At 30.3% G+C, this 14,079-nt stretch overlaps 1 pseudogene; it reads left to right on the forward strand.

The window, feature by feature from the left end:
• Positions 1 to 4,357: 4,357 nt before the first annotated feature.
• On the forward strand, positions 4,358 to 5,580 carry LOC8272204 (annotated as a pseudogene).
• The last annotated feature ends 8,499 nt before the right edge of the window (positions 5,581 to 14,079 follow it).

Consider the following 14,079-nt stretch of genomic DNA (forward strand, 5'->3'; position numbering starts at 1 on the left):
ACTCAGTCTATCATATGTCATCCACTTACTAAATCAATTACATGCTGATATATGGCTTCATTTATTAATTATAGCATTTTTATTAGTTGGATTTTAATCATAAGTTATTATTGGTAATAAATATATCAACCAATAAAAATACTACAATTAATAAATAAAGCCACATGTCAGTATGCAATTGATTTAGTCTACGGATGACGTAGTACACCCAGTCTATCTAAGAATTTTTCTAAAAATAAATGTTACGGTATTATAAAAAACTGAATAAGGCAATAATTCCAGTATTTCTCAAAAAACAAGGCTTTGTTTTTCTTTTTGGAGTTCTTTAAAATCTTACATATTGACCGAAAAAACCACTTCTATAACCCTGAGATTGTGGAATTATTTCTAACGAGTCATTTGCGCATTGAATGTGCAAGCTGTAGATTATTACTTTAAGCTGCAGTGTCAGCTATGTTAGCAACGATCCAGTAATACAGATTAAGTTGGACGAAAATTAACCTTTGACTGTGAGGTACCCGTTTGAACCAAGACTGCTGCATCATCTTCTCACAGTCTGTTTTAACTGTGAAATTACCAGTAGCAGAACCTCTCTAAGACATTCTATCAGTCCCGCCATACAGGCATGACGGCTTAAAATAGCTTCTATATGCATGATTGCACTAGATGGAAGGAGATACGGAAACAACTGAAGTGCTAACATATCGATGAGAGGAATTCCTTCTAACGCAAGATCCACTACTAATGAAACACCCAAGCCATAGCAAATTCCATGCAGGACATGCTTCCAATTGACATTAACCCCTCTCCAAAGAACATAACAGTATGGAGATTATCTAGAAAACTATTCTCACAAGGAAAATATTTCCGTGTGAGAAGTTAAGCCTATAGCGCACGAAGAGAACTTGACAAATCTCCATCCAACTTTAATAACGCCTCAATATCCCTACTGAGTTTACGCAACCCTGAAGTCCCATTAAGCTTCGGTTGGCACACATTATCTTTAGGAAAATCCTTAGTCTTCAATGTGTCTCTTTTACACACCACAATTCTTTCTATTTCATACATAATGAAGTGGATAGATTTTATTTTCCTAACTTATTAGATTATAAGTGATTCTATGTATCAAAAAGTGATTGATTATGAAGTATGAAGAAGACATACGCCAACTTTAATTCTAAGTAGTTCTTTTACAAAGAAACTAGACGAGTGCCCGCTTTCTGATCGGGTTAAGATATTATTAAAATAATATTAAATAATTTATTTACATAGATATTAATGAAATATAATGAAATATTAAAATATTAGATAACTATATATTATATATTATCAGTTACTAAGTTTCATTATAATTAGTGTTCTATAGATTATTGAAAATATCAATACTGAAGTTTCATTACAATTAGTGTTCATTATATTCAGTATTCTATAAATATATAAGAACTTATTAGTGCAATAAAATAGATAAAAAGTTAAAATTTATGAGTATATATATTTTTCATGTTTATTTTCCTTAGCATATAAAAATAAAAATATTTCATAAGAATGTATTATGATTTCTATAAAATACTAATATATTTATAAATAAAAGTATAATAAAATAAAATAAAAATTTATTATTATACTAATATAATTATAAATTGAATTATATAATATATAAAATAAATAAAATAATCATGCAATTAATGAGCAAAGTGCTAGTAGTTATATATGAAAGAAAAAAAATAATAAAAAAAAAGGTTAAAGAATTTTAGATGCAAAATCAATGAAAGAAAGAAAGCTAAAAAGCTTAGGCTTCATTTTAAGAGAAGAAAGAGGAAACTTAAGAGAAAAAAAAAATAATCTATTAGTATGTTCAAAAACTAGAGAAAAAGAGAAATGTCTTACATAATTCAATTCATGTAAATTAAGAGAAATGTCTCAAAAAATAGAGAAAAAGCCATGTAAGAAAGAGAAAGCATGTTCAAAATCTTGTTTTCATATATATATATTCTAACTTTATCTCTCTATAAAAACTGACCCAAATGAGTGTGTCTTACATAATGGGTGACTTTCACATCATAAGACTTTAATTAGCAATATGACATTACCAATTCAAATTAAACCTTGGATATTGCCAAATCAATTTAAAAAAATTAAAGTTGAACGGTTGGACTTAATTTACTATTTAAAACATGATTGTCTTATTACTTTTTTATTGTCTCTAGAACAGTTTTAGTTTCTTTTTTTTTTTTTTAATTTTCAATATGTTGCAATTTGTAAAGAATTTAAATTTTAAAATTCATAGTAATAAATATAATTTAAAATGAAACTTGTTATTTTTATTTTATTTACTGAAAATGAATAAATGTAGAAATCAAAACTTTGAAGTAAAGAAATTAAATTAATTTACACTCTATTTATAAGTTTAGGATAAAATTGCAATTTTCCCATCATGCCAAGTGACACCAACATCTATTATATGGGTCTCCTGTTATCATTAATTATATCTCACTTTTATTATATTACCATTTTCTCTTTATGCAATTTATTTTAAAAGCATAATTTTTATAATAAAAAATATTTTAAAAATATTTAAATATAAAAAATAAAATATTTTATTTAAGTCAAATAAACTTTTTATTTTTTATTTTTTAATTTATTTTTTATTTTCATAACCATTAACAGTTTTATTTCATTTTTATTTTTTTAACTTTTACCAATAAAAAAATATTACAGATATCAATTAAATCAAACGCATAGAAACTTATAGTGCTTTTATTAAATATAAAATAGAGAATGAAGTTTGATTCTCCATATATAGAGAGCTAAATTAATTCTCTACTTTATGTTTAAATAATAAAGAGTGTATTATAGTAACATTTTATAATATAACTCCTTAAAATAAAGAGTTTGATATATATAAAGAGTACATCGGAGATACTCCTACCAAGTAGAATAATAGTTTTAAAATGCATGCAGCTTATATTTATTAATATTTATTTTACTATTATTTACAGTTAGTGTGATGATTCATTATACCAATATTTCTCTATTAATTTAATGCTGAAATATAAGAGTATCTCTAATGTACTCTTTATATATATTAAATTATTTAAAATCATTGATGTATATAAAAATAAAATATAGAATATAAAAAATACATTAGATTTAAATAAAATATTTTACTTTTTAAATTTAAATATTTTTAAAATATTATTTATTATGTAAATAATACTTTTTGAAATAAAAAGTATCATTGGAGAAACTATGATATCTAATTACATATATTGTTAAACAATACCGCTTAACGATTCCATGAGCATAGCTTGCCTATATGCATTCTTCAGTAGAATTCGTGCCAAACACAAGATCTCCTCTTGAAACTTAAAGACATCCTTATTTATATTTTCAAACTCGGCTCTGACCTCAATTCTGTCATATCTAAGGGTTAAAAGCAAAAGTTCAACTAAGGTTGAACTAAGATTGAATCGGTACTTTTAATAAGTATATATTAAATATATTATAAAATGTAAAAAATTAATCATTTATATAAAAGTTATAAATATATTAAACTACACTAAATTTAATAAATTTTATCAACATAATAATAAGATTAATATATTTAATGTAGCATTTTTAAAAAAATTTAATTGATTTTACAAATTCAAAATAGTTTTCTTAAAAAATCAAAATATTATAAGTTGACAAATTTGTACAATCACATAAAAATAAAATAAAACTTTATATTATTTTAAATTAAAAACTTTGTATAGATAAAGCTAATATCAAAATAAGTTTTAAATGTATTTGATAAATATTAGTTATTCTTTTATTGAAAAATTAATTGCATAAAAAATAAATATGTAAAATAGATATTTCAAAACAAAATTAATAATGTTACTTAGTTATATCTTCTTTATTCTAATTTGAAGATTAAAAGTTTGAATCCTAGATTATAATATTTAAATATTTTTATTAGTGACTCATCTGTATTTTGATCATATTGTCGATTTTAGAATAAATTAGTGTTAAAATAAATTCTTAGAGCTGATCGAATCAAATATGACTCACAATTCAACCGACTAGACCGAGCCTGGTTTGATAACTATGATTCTTGCCACATACCTTAGACAACCAATTCAAAAGACCATGACAATGGATAGATGAGCTAGCGACAATGAACAACATAATTATATTTGATTTAGAATTTTGTCTTTATAATGCTGATGCTTCCCAAGGCACATGGGAAGGCAAATTTTGTAATTTGTCTACATCTCATTCTTGAAGTGAGTTCCTTCATGTTTATCCTTTGGTGGGCTCCCAAAATAGTTATTAAATACTATAAAAGCTCATTATGCAGGTAGATGAACAAGTTAGTCGAGAAACCAATATGGGAATAGTGGCAGAAGCACACAATGTTAAGGTTTTAGGCTCAGGAGAGCAAGTTATCGTCCTCTCCCATGGTTTTGGCACCGACCAATCTATTTGAAAGTATTTGGTACCATACCTTATTGAAGATCATACCGTAGTTTTATATGATAATATGGGTGCTGGTACTACTAATCCAGAATATTATAATTTTGAAAGATATTCGAGTATAGCTTGCTATTTTAGAAGAATTACAGGTCAAATCTTGTATTTTTATCGGTCACTCAATTTTGAGTATGGTTGGTGCTATTGCTTTCATTTATCGCTCGGATCTCTTCTCTAAACTCGTCATGCTCTCTTTTACTCCACGGTAAAGTTCTATTAGCTTATCTTGCTTTATTTTCTTCTTTGACAAATATTTATCAAAAATGGCAAAAATCTAAAAGTTTCAAGTTCATAATAATTGATTTTTGACTACATGGTTATGAGTCGGAAGTTAGTTCAACCATAAAATTACAAAATAATTTTTTATTGATCTCATATCTTAGAACGGTTAAGAATTAAATCTCAAGATGTTTTCTTACCATTAAAATTATCTAGCTGAATTTGCTTACTATATTTCTAAAATGACAAATATTTATCTTTTAAATTTCAAATATTTTAATTGTTCTACATCAGGTTATTAAAATGATATAGATTATAATGGAGGGTTCCAGAAAGAAGACCTGGACCAGATGTTTGAAGGAATGAGTTCCAATTACAAATCATGGTGCTCAAGATTCGCACCAATGATAGTAGGTGGTGACATGGAATCCATATATGTGCAAGAATTCTCTCGAACCCTATTCAACAATGAGGTTTGATATAGCCTTAAATTTAGCTAAGGTGATATTCCAATCTGATGCTAGACATATCCTATCCATGATGACAAAACCGGTCCATATAATACAGAGCACCATGGATCCGGCGGTTCCGGTGAAGGTGTCTGAATATTTACATTAGAATCTCGGCGGCCCATCTATTGTGGAAGTCATGCCTACAAGTGGTCACTTGCTGCAATTGAGTTATCGAGATATCGTAATCCCGGTTGTTCTCAAACACATTTACTTGGATATAACGAAATGACATCGTTATTTTTTATTTTTAATGTTAACATCTTTCTAAGAATGTTTGTTTTCTTATGGTACGTAGTTAAATAGTTAGAGAAAAATAAAACACATTTACTGTCTTCTTCTTATTCTTGATTTTAATAAGCGTAGGAAAACAATTTTATGCTCATATGTGATTCAGTTAAAAATAACACTATACGGCTCAAGGTTGGGCTATGTACTATAAAATAATTCTTATTATCATTCCAGATACTTGATCCACTACAAGAAATATTCTAATATCACATAAATACCAACACATTGTAATACTATAAAGTCAATATGCGTGGGGATTTATATATTTGTAAATTACTGGATTTTCCCCTTGGCAATGGGAATGAAGCTTTTCTAATATTCTTTAATTTAAAAAAAAATTATCAATTATGTGAAAATCAATTAATAAATAAATTTTTTAGAAAATAATGTGTAAAAAGAGATTGAAGAATAAAATAAGAAACTAAACAATAGGTTTTTTTCTTTCTCTTTTTTATTTACTAATACATTATTTCTTAGATAGGAATGCAATAACGAGCTGGAAAAAGGAATGAAAGATTCCTTAATGGAGAAAGAAGACATTTTAATTTTTTATATTTATTGACATAACAAATAATTATTAAAGCAATTGTCTTACGGTTGTTTGCATGAACAGAAAGAAATGGAATAATAATTATTTAAAAATAAAAATATTAACAAGAGGTATATATTTGTCTTCATTCGTCACACATATTGCATTTGAAACATTATTATTACATTCGTAATATAAAGTATATAATAGCTTTATATATATTAGCTTTATTATATATGTGCACGGGATTCTAAAATTAGTAATATTAATTTTCATTTCATTTATAATTGAAGTATATCTTTTAAGATATTTTTTATTATATATTTATCATTATATTTTTGTATGTTATTTGATATGTTGATTTGCGGTTATAGAAAATAAAAAATAATAATTTTAAGTTAAAGAATATATAGAAATTTTTATTTATAAAACATATATATCTAATTTATAATATGATGTAATAAAGTCAACTCAATTTCATATATATACTACTAAACTCAAATATGTTTAGCTAGTTAAGAAAACAAATTACAATATCAAATAATATAAAAAAATAATATTAATAAATTAAAATTATTTACATAAATACACTCCAAAGAGCTAAGTAATAATTGTAAAATAAGGATTATATATTATGGTAACATATGTTAATGTATCAATGTAAAAATTAAAAATATTGTACTTTTTTTTTATATTCCCATCTCATGTAAGAATTTAGGAATAAATTTCAATATAGCCATTAATTTTGTCATCCGGCTCAATTTAGTCTTTTTTTTAGTTTATTGACTTTTTAGCTCAGACCATCTTTTCTACCGATAGACCCATATTATGAAGTAATTTCTTAATATTGTAAAGTTATTAGTCACCATATTATTTGAGGCACTATCTTTTTCATCAATTCACACATCCGGCATGTGGTTCTTTGACTTCATGGTCATTAATCTAGCAACGAAAGATAGCTCTCAATGCCTCTTATAATTGGGCCACGGATCCTTATCTGATACCTTTAGCATGTTTACTCCAAGTACCTATACCCACATAAGTAACATTCTCCTTTGCATTTTCACGTTTCTTTTCCTGAAAAGCTAGTAACACATAGTAGTAATCACACAGGTTCAGAAATACCAATTTGAGCATATACACCAATTTGTCGGTGCTGCGAGAAGGTGATTCTTTATCCTTGACAAGCACTGGCGGATAAGAAAAAAAATGTATTATAAAGTGCAATATGTATGCATGTATGCACGTATAACAACTAATCTCTTTTGGGTTTTCCTCACAAAGACCATGAGAGCTTGCAAGGGCAAGTGGACGACTGGCAACGTCAAATTGATGTTCACCGATGCAAGGTCAATACTCTGACGCTACAGTTGTCTACCCTTACAAACTCAAGGGATAGACATTGATTCAGACGATGGGATTGGAGATTTGGGAGAGAACCCTGACTTTTGATTTTTCTTATATTACTTGTAGTTTCACTCTTTCACTCTTTTGCTATTTTTTCCTTTTATAAACTTCAAATCTTTCCAATATATATGAAAATTTCATGCTTTCGGTGTTAAAATCCCTTTACTTGCTTTAAATTTCTCCTTTATATTGCACTTTTTGGGCTTACACATAACTAGGGAGCGAGAAAATACCTAAAAAGCCTTCGGAAAAAGCTGAAAAGCACATGATGATGTCACACAGCCGATTTGGTAGTGTGTTCAGCCGATCGGCTGTGTGCTAAGCTAATTCAGCTCTGCGGTTGCCCATGCACGATTGAGGCCCATAAATGCACATGCACCCCTCAAACTTCCCTATACATGATTTTCATCTTCAAAAGTTGAAAGATGTCCTAAAAGAGTGCCAAAAGCCTACAAGCCCTTCTCAAAACCCTAACTGGTGATGATTGGATCAAACTTGGAAAATTTCATTCTTCATCCTTCAAAGTCATGTAATACACCAAGCTTGATTATAGATTTCTTCATTTTGCTGTTAACTTTTGGTGTCCAAGAGACCATGTTTTTAGATTCAATGGGCAAGAGCTATGCCCCTTGATCAAAGAGTTCTATGCCATCCTTAAAGGCCCTATAAATTCTTATTCGATTGTGTAATACTATAGTACAATAAATAAATAAATATTAATAAATAAATAAATAATATTATAAAAAAAAGAGAAAAGAAAGAACTTTTCTTTTTCTTTCCCTCCCCCCAACTTTTTCTTCTTTTTCTTCTTCTTATTCTTCCTTTCTCCTTTCCCTCCGCCTTGTTGCTTCCCACTTCCAACTGCTGCCACCGTCGCCTTATTCCCTCCCTTCCCTCACCGCGCCATTCTCCTTTTTCTTCCCTCTTCCCTGTCGCTGCTGATGTCAACACAGGAAGGAGGAGCTGCCACCACCGAACTAGCCACTTGTCGCTGCCCTTTCACTAATCTGACACTGGAATCAAGCTCCTCACCATTGAAAACCCCCAAGCCAAGCTTTCCTCGTTGTTCTCAATCGCCGGCAGCCTCGGTGAAGCCTCACTGAAGCAGTACCTTTTCCGGCCTCGATTCAACGGCTTCCGATGAGTTTTCAGCAAAAACTCTTGCATTTTCGAACTCCCCGAAACTCAAGCTTTGTGTAGGCATTTCCGGATTCAAATTCCAACACCGTTGGCAGTACCAGTTTTCGGACCCCGGTATTTTTCGACGCATAGAATTTTAGATTTTCAACTCGGTATAATTTTATTTGGACCTTAAAAATTATTTTATAATTTTAGAAAATATTATTGTTATTAATTATCAATTATAGATAATTTAATTTAATTATATTTAATTAATTGTGACTTAAATATAAATAATACAATTAATTGGTATGATTAATTATTGTGTTGTTTTGTGGTAGATGTGGTTGTGTTGAATTGGTTTAAATGCCAAAAAATCTTGTGTAGGTTGGTTGTAGAAATAAATATTATTTCGGACCGTCTATGAGGTAATTGTGATCTGTGGTATCTTGTAGAGTTGGAAAAAATTATGTAGTTTTGGTGGTCCGATTCTCATTAATTAATTGCAGGATATTTGAAGTGTTTCTAGCAGGTTCTGGACCCGTTATACGGAAGGTAAATGTCCATATTTTGGAGAAGGTTCTGTCGAATATTCGGTAGAATTTCCGAGTTTGAATTTTCTTAGAGTCTAATCTAGGAGTCTAGGCCCTAGGGAAAATTAAGATTATCTTATTAACTGAGTATTTTCGTGAACAGATAATCTGCTCATCCAGCTAGTTCCACCCAAAGCGTAGGAGCAAACTGCAGAGCGTGGCAGAACTGTAAGTTAAAGTCATATAATCAACTGTACCTTTGTCATGTCTAAATTAAATGTGATGTTAATTGATTAATAATTATTATTATCGTTATTATGAGTAATTTCATTTTATTGATAATTATCACGAATATTATTAGCATTATTATTAGTAAATTTATTTTCCTTATTATTGATATCATATTTAATGTTATTTTAATATTATTATTATTATTATTATTATTATTATTATTATTATTATTATTATACATAATTTGCATGTTTGCTACACCCGAGACTACCAAATTTTAATTCTCAATATGTTAATGAATAAATTGTGTTTGCTTATGATTATACTATTTATAATTATTATATATGTTATAATTGTGATATTGGGATGAGGCAACAGTAGAACATTACCACCTGAATATTGCATCAGGATCGCGTGCACACCGGTAATAATCAGAGACAGGTAGTAAAGGTTATTTTTAGGTCTTGCCCTAGTCGAGTATAACTCTCTGGGCTGTTGAAGCTTGACTGCCGAAGGAAGGTCCCTAGTCGAGCGTTGCTCTCTGGGCGCCGGTTTATTTGGGAATTATGTTTCCAGACTGGATTTAAGGACCCTAGTTGAGTTTTGCTCTCTGAGCGCTAGATCTATTGGAATAAAAGAGCCGAAAGGCTACTAGTATTGGGATTAGGGTTCTGTTGAGGCACTCGTCCCATAAGTATTTCAATTGTATTTTTTCTGAATTATGGGATGACACGTGTTGTATTATAATATGACATGTTATTATGATTTAATGAATATATATTAAGGAGATTGTAATTGATATAGGATTATATGATTTTAACTCACTCTCGAGGCTGACAGTCTCAATTTTAATTTTTCAGGTGACAGTTAGGTTTTTCGCAATCCTGCGTTTGACAACCCGATTTCCTTCTCTATCGGGCCTATTATAAATAATTTATACTTTTATATTTTTAACTATTTAGAAATTCTAGACTCTTCGCCGAGCCCTAGACGAACGCCTCCCCTGTCGACCATGGAAGCCGACGTCCCCCCTCTCTCTCTTTCTTCTCCTTCTTCTTTTCCTTTTCTTTTTTCTCTTTCCTTATCGATAATTAGTCCCTGAACTTTTCCTCTTTACCATTTAGCCTCTCAATTTTTTAATTACTAACAATTTCATCCAGCAAAATTTCCAATTAACCCTTAATTTTTACTTTAGTTTTCAATTAAGCCCCTAACTATTTAATTTTGGCCAATTATAATTATTAAAAATATACAATTATATATTTACCCTTACTTTTAAATGTAAAATTACCAATAAGCCCTTGCCGAAATTTTTAATTATAAAAATACCAAACATACAAATTTTTATTAAAACCCTATATTAATAAAATTATACTTTTATTCCTTATTCCAAATTAAATTTCTAATTTAATCCTACCACACAATTAATTTAATTAATCAATTGCTAAATATTTTTCAATTAAAATTTAACACCATTAGCTAATTAAAATGCTCTGTTCCCCAATAATTCTTTTATAAAATATCCTTTACTAATTCTTCCATAATTCTCAAGTATAGAATTTTAATTTATATATATATTTGGAAAAAATATTGGATGACCAAAAATGAAATTTATTCCCAAAGAACTTAATTAATTTCTTAAAAATTAAACTAATTGGATATAGAAAATAATTCCCTCATTTGTCTAGCATTAAAATTCCATTTAAATCATTCCAATTAAACCAAATAAAAATAAAGTAAAATTAATTTAAATAAAAACTCGTTTATTAATTATTATTTATATTATCATTATTAAAGAAAAAATTCCGGGTATTACATCTCTGCCTTGATTTTTGCCTGACCAGACCTTTTTGGATTTTTGAATCAGCAGGTTATTTTTCTATTTTATTTTTTATTTTTTATACGTAGTATTTCTTGAGACGGTCTAGGTTGATTGGCTCGGGGAACTCGTTTCCTTCCAGATTTGAGATCTTAGCGGCATTCTTAGATAGGATTTTCTTCACTAAGTATGGGCCTTCCCAATTAGACTTGAATTTTCCTCTTGGGTCAAATATGGTAGGTTTTGTGTGTTTCAACACTAAATCTCCGGCTCTGATTCTCCCCCTCTTCACTTTCTTATTGAATGCCTAGCTATCTGTTTTTAGTACAACTACATGTGATATAGGGCTTTCATCCTTCTTTTATCAACCAAAGCCAACTGTTGATATCTCTCTCAGCCCATTAATATTATAGTATTTCTGCATCCAATATAACTCTTAAGGACTTCAGCTCCAACTCAACTGGCAAGACCACTTCAGTCTCATAAACAAAAAGTATAGAGTCTGTCTAGTCGATGTTCGCTCAGTTGTTCGATACCCCCAATCTTAATTCCATAATCCTTAGCGAATTCCCTCATCTCATCTCCTGTGGACATTGTTCCTTGATCTGTTGCAATAGATTGAGGAATTCCAAATATATAGATTAAGGTTTCCTAGATGAGCCAAATTATGTCCTTGTGATCAACCTTCTTCACTAGAACCACCTCCACCCATTTAGTGCAATAATTTGCGGCCACTATGATGAAATAATGGCCTTTAGAAAAGGCAGGATAAATTTTTCCAATGAGGTCCATAGCCCAACCTCTAAATAGCCAAGGCTTGACTATGGAATATAGATTTATTGCAGGCACTCTTTTCATATTTTCATACCTCTGATAATGCCTACAACCTTTGGAATAACTAATACAGTCTTTCAAGATCGATGGCCAGTAGTAGCCATATCTCCTTATCAGCCATCTCATTTTTATTCTTAACTGATGTGCTCCACATACTCCTTCATGTACTTACTTCATCATCTCTACGGAATTTGGAAATCCTAAGCATTTTGCTTAACTTGAGTTACCAGTTTTTTAGGCACCCAGCTTCTATAAAACACTTTCTTAGAGTTTGGTTACTTAGCTTTAGGTAAATCCTGAGCAATTGACTTCCTCACCTTAATCCACTTCCTGCCTTTTCCATTAAGGATTGATCTTAAATCAAAAACGGTAGAATTAATAGAAGCCATAAGCGGGAATGGATCATGGTCTATCATCATGGATTCTTTCTCTAAGAATTTAAGGACTTTATGGTTAATGTTGTCTTGTATCACTTTCCTAAAACTCCAATAAGCATTAGTAGGACGAATCCATAAGTCGTGATACTTACAATAATCCTTGCATTATAGCTCTTCCTCAGTCGGAATTTTGTGATCAGTAAGAATAGTGATGAAGTTTTCCTTCATGAGGAAGTTAAAGATTCGCTCGGTCTTTTCTATGTCAAATATGTACTGTGTTTGACCATTAGTGGTAAAATTCTTCTTTTATAGGTTTAGACTATTTTTCATGAGTAATGGACAAAGACAAGATCCTGAGGAGGTTATGTCAACCATGGCTATGTCATATGTATTGAATTTTTAATAGTAGGGACCCCTGGATGCTTTCCTCCTCTGATTGTCTTCCCTCAACAGTTCCTCATATTTAGACACTTCAGTGGCTAATTCATAAAAATCACAAAATTCCATTCCTTGAAATTTCTTTCTCAATTTAATTTCTAGACCCTAAGAAATTATTACATTGGTTCCTCATCTTTTTGAACAGTGCAATGAACAAATCCGTAGTATTTCCTAACCTTTGAGTAATCCTAGACAAATCTGCTATGCAAATTTCTAGTTCTTCTCTGAAGAATTAAGTGTGGAATTGTCTCTCCATCTTCTGCTAGCTACAAATTGAATTACTTGGTAGTATGGCATACCAAGTAAAGGTAGTCGTAGTAAGTGAATTTAGAAAAAGCCTTAGCTTGAAGTTATAGAAGTTCTCAAAGTTTGCCAATTCTCCATACTAGATTGTGAATCTGGCAATGTGTTCTAAATTTGACTTCCCGTCATCACTTGTAAATAAAGGAAAATCTAGACTACGATAACCCCTCGGGTAAGGATTATCATGGTTAATATAGTCAAGATATGGCTTTTGAAATTGAAGACGTCCTAGGTGCATAAAGTTCCTATACCACTTCCCTCACTGCAATTGCATTAAAGTAAGTTTGAGGAAATTTCATTTGAGGAATGTTTCCTCTATTCATTCAAGTGTATAGAGTTCCTTAAGGGTTAGTCTCTGCCTCATACAAGTAAGGCTAATTGTTGGCATTGGTTGCACCATAGAATTGTTAAGGAACCAGAGGCCTTCTAAATTAGCTGCCAGTCTGCGATGAAGTACTACAAGTCCTGGATTTTCTTCTTAGTGTTGAGGAGGCTGATACATTCCTCAGTCTACCTTTAGATTTAATTCACAGTGAAGGAATCCCTTGAGGATTGGCTCCCGAGTTCCTTGCCATGGTGTCTAGTAAGTCTGATAACAAGAACTTCCTCAACGCGTTGTAGAGTTGGCGAAAGAAGTCAATGGTGCCTGTGGACGAACCCAATTGAGGAATTAATATGGTGAATTGGTGCTACTAGATTCTCGTTATACCTTCTATGCAACTATGCAAAATCTTCATCGAGGCATCTAGTGTGTTCTCCCACAATCTTGAGTACTTCCTCACTCTACTTCCTTAGACCTTCAAGAATATCGAAGTAAGCAATAGGATTCGCAGCACTAAAAAATGAGAGAAAACTATTACTTGGATTTGTAACATCAAATCCTTGTGGATTTTGGTAAACTTCCTTACTTTGAGAGCGAGGATGTTGAGGATTTGGCTCCTCTCCCTTCTTTATT

Source organism: Ricinus communis, chromosome 5, assembly GCF_019578655.1.
Source record: "Ricinus communis isolate WT05 ecotype wild-type chromosome 5, ASM1957865v1, whole genome shotgun sequence".
NCBI lineage: Eukaryota > Viridiplantae > Streptophyta > Magnoliopsida > Malpighiales > Euphorbiaceae > Ricinus > Ricinus communis.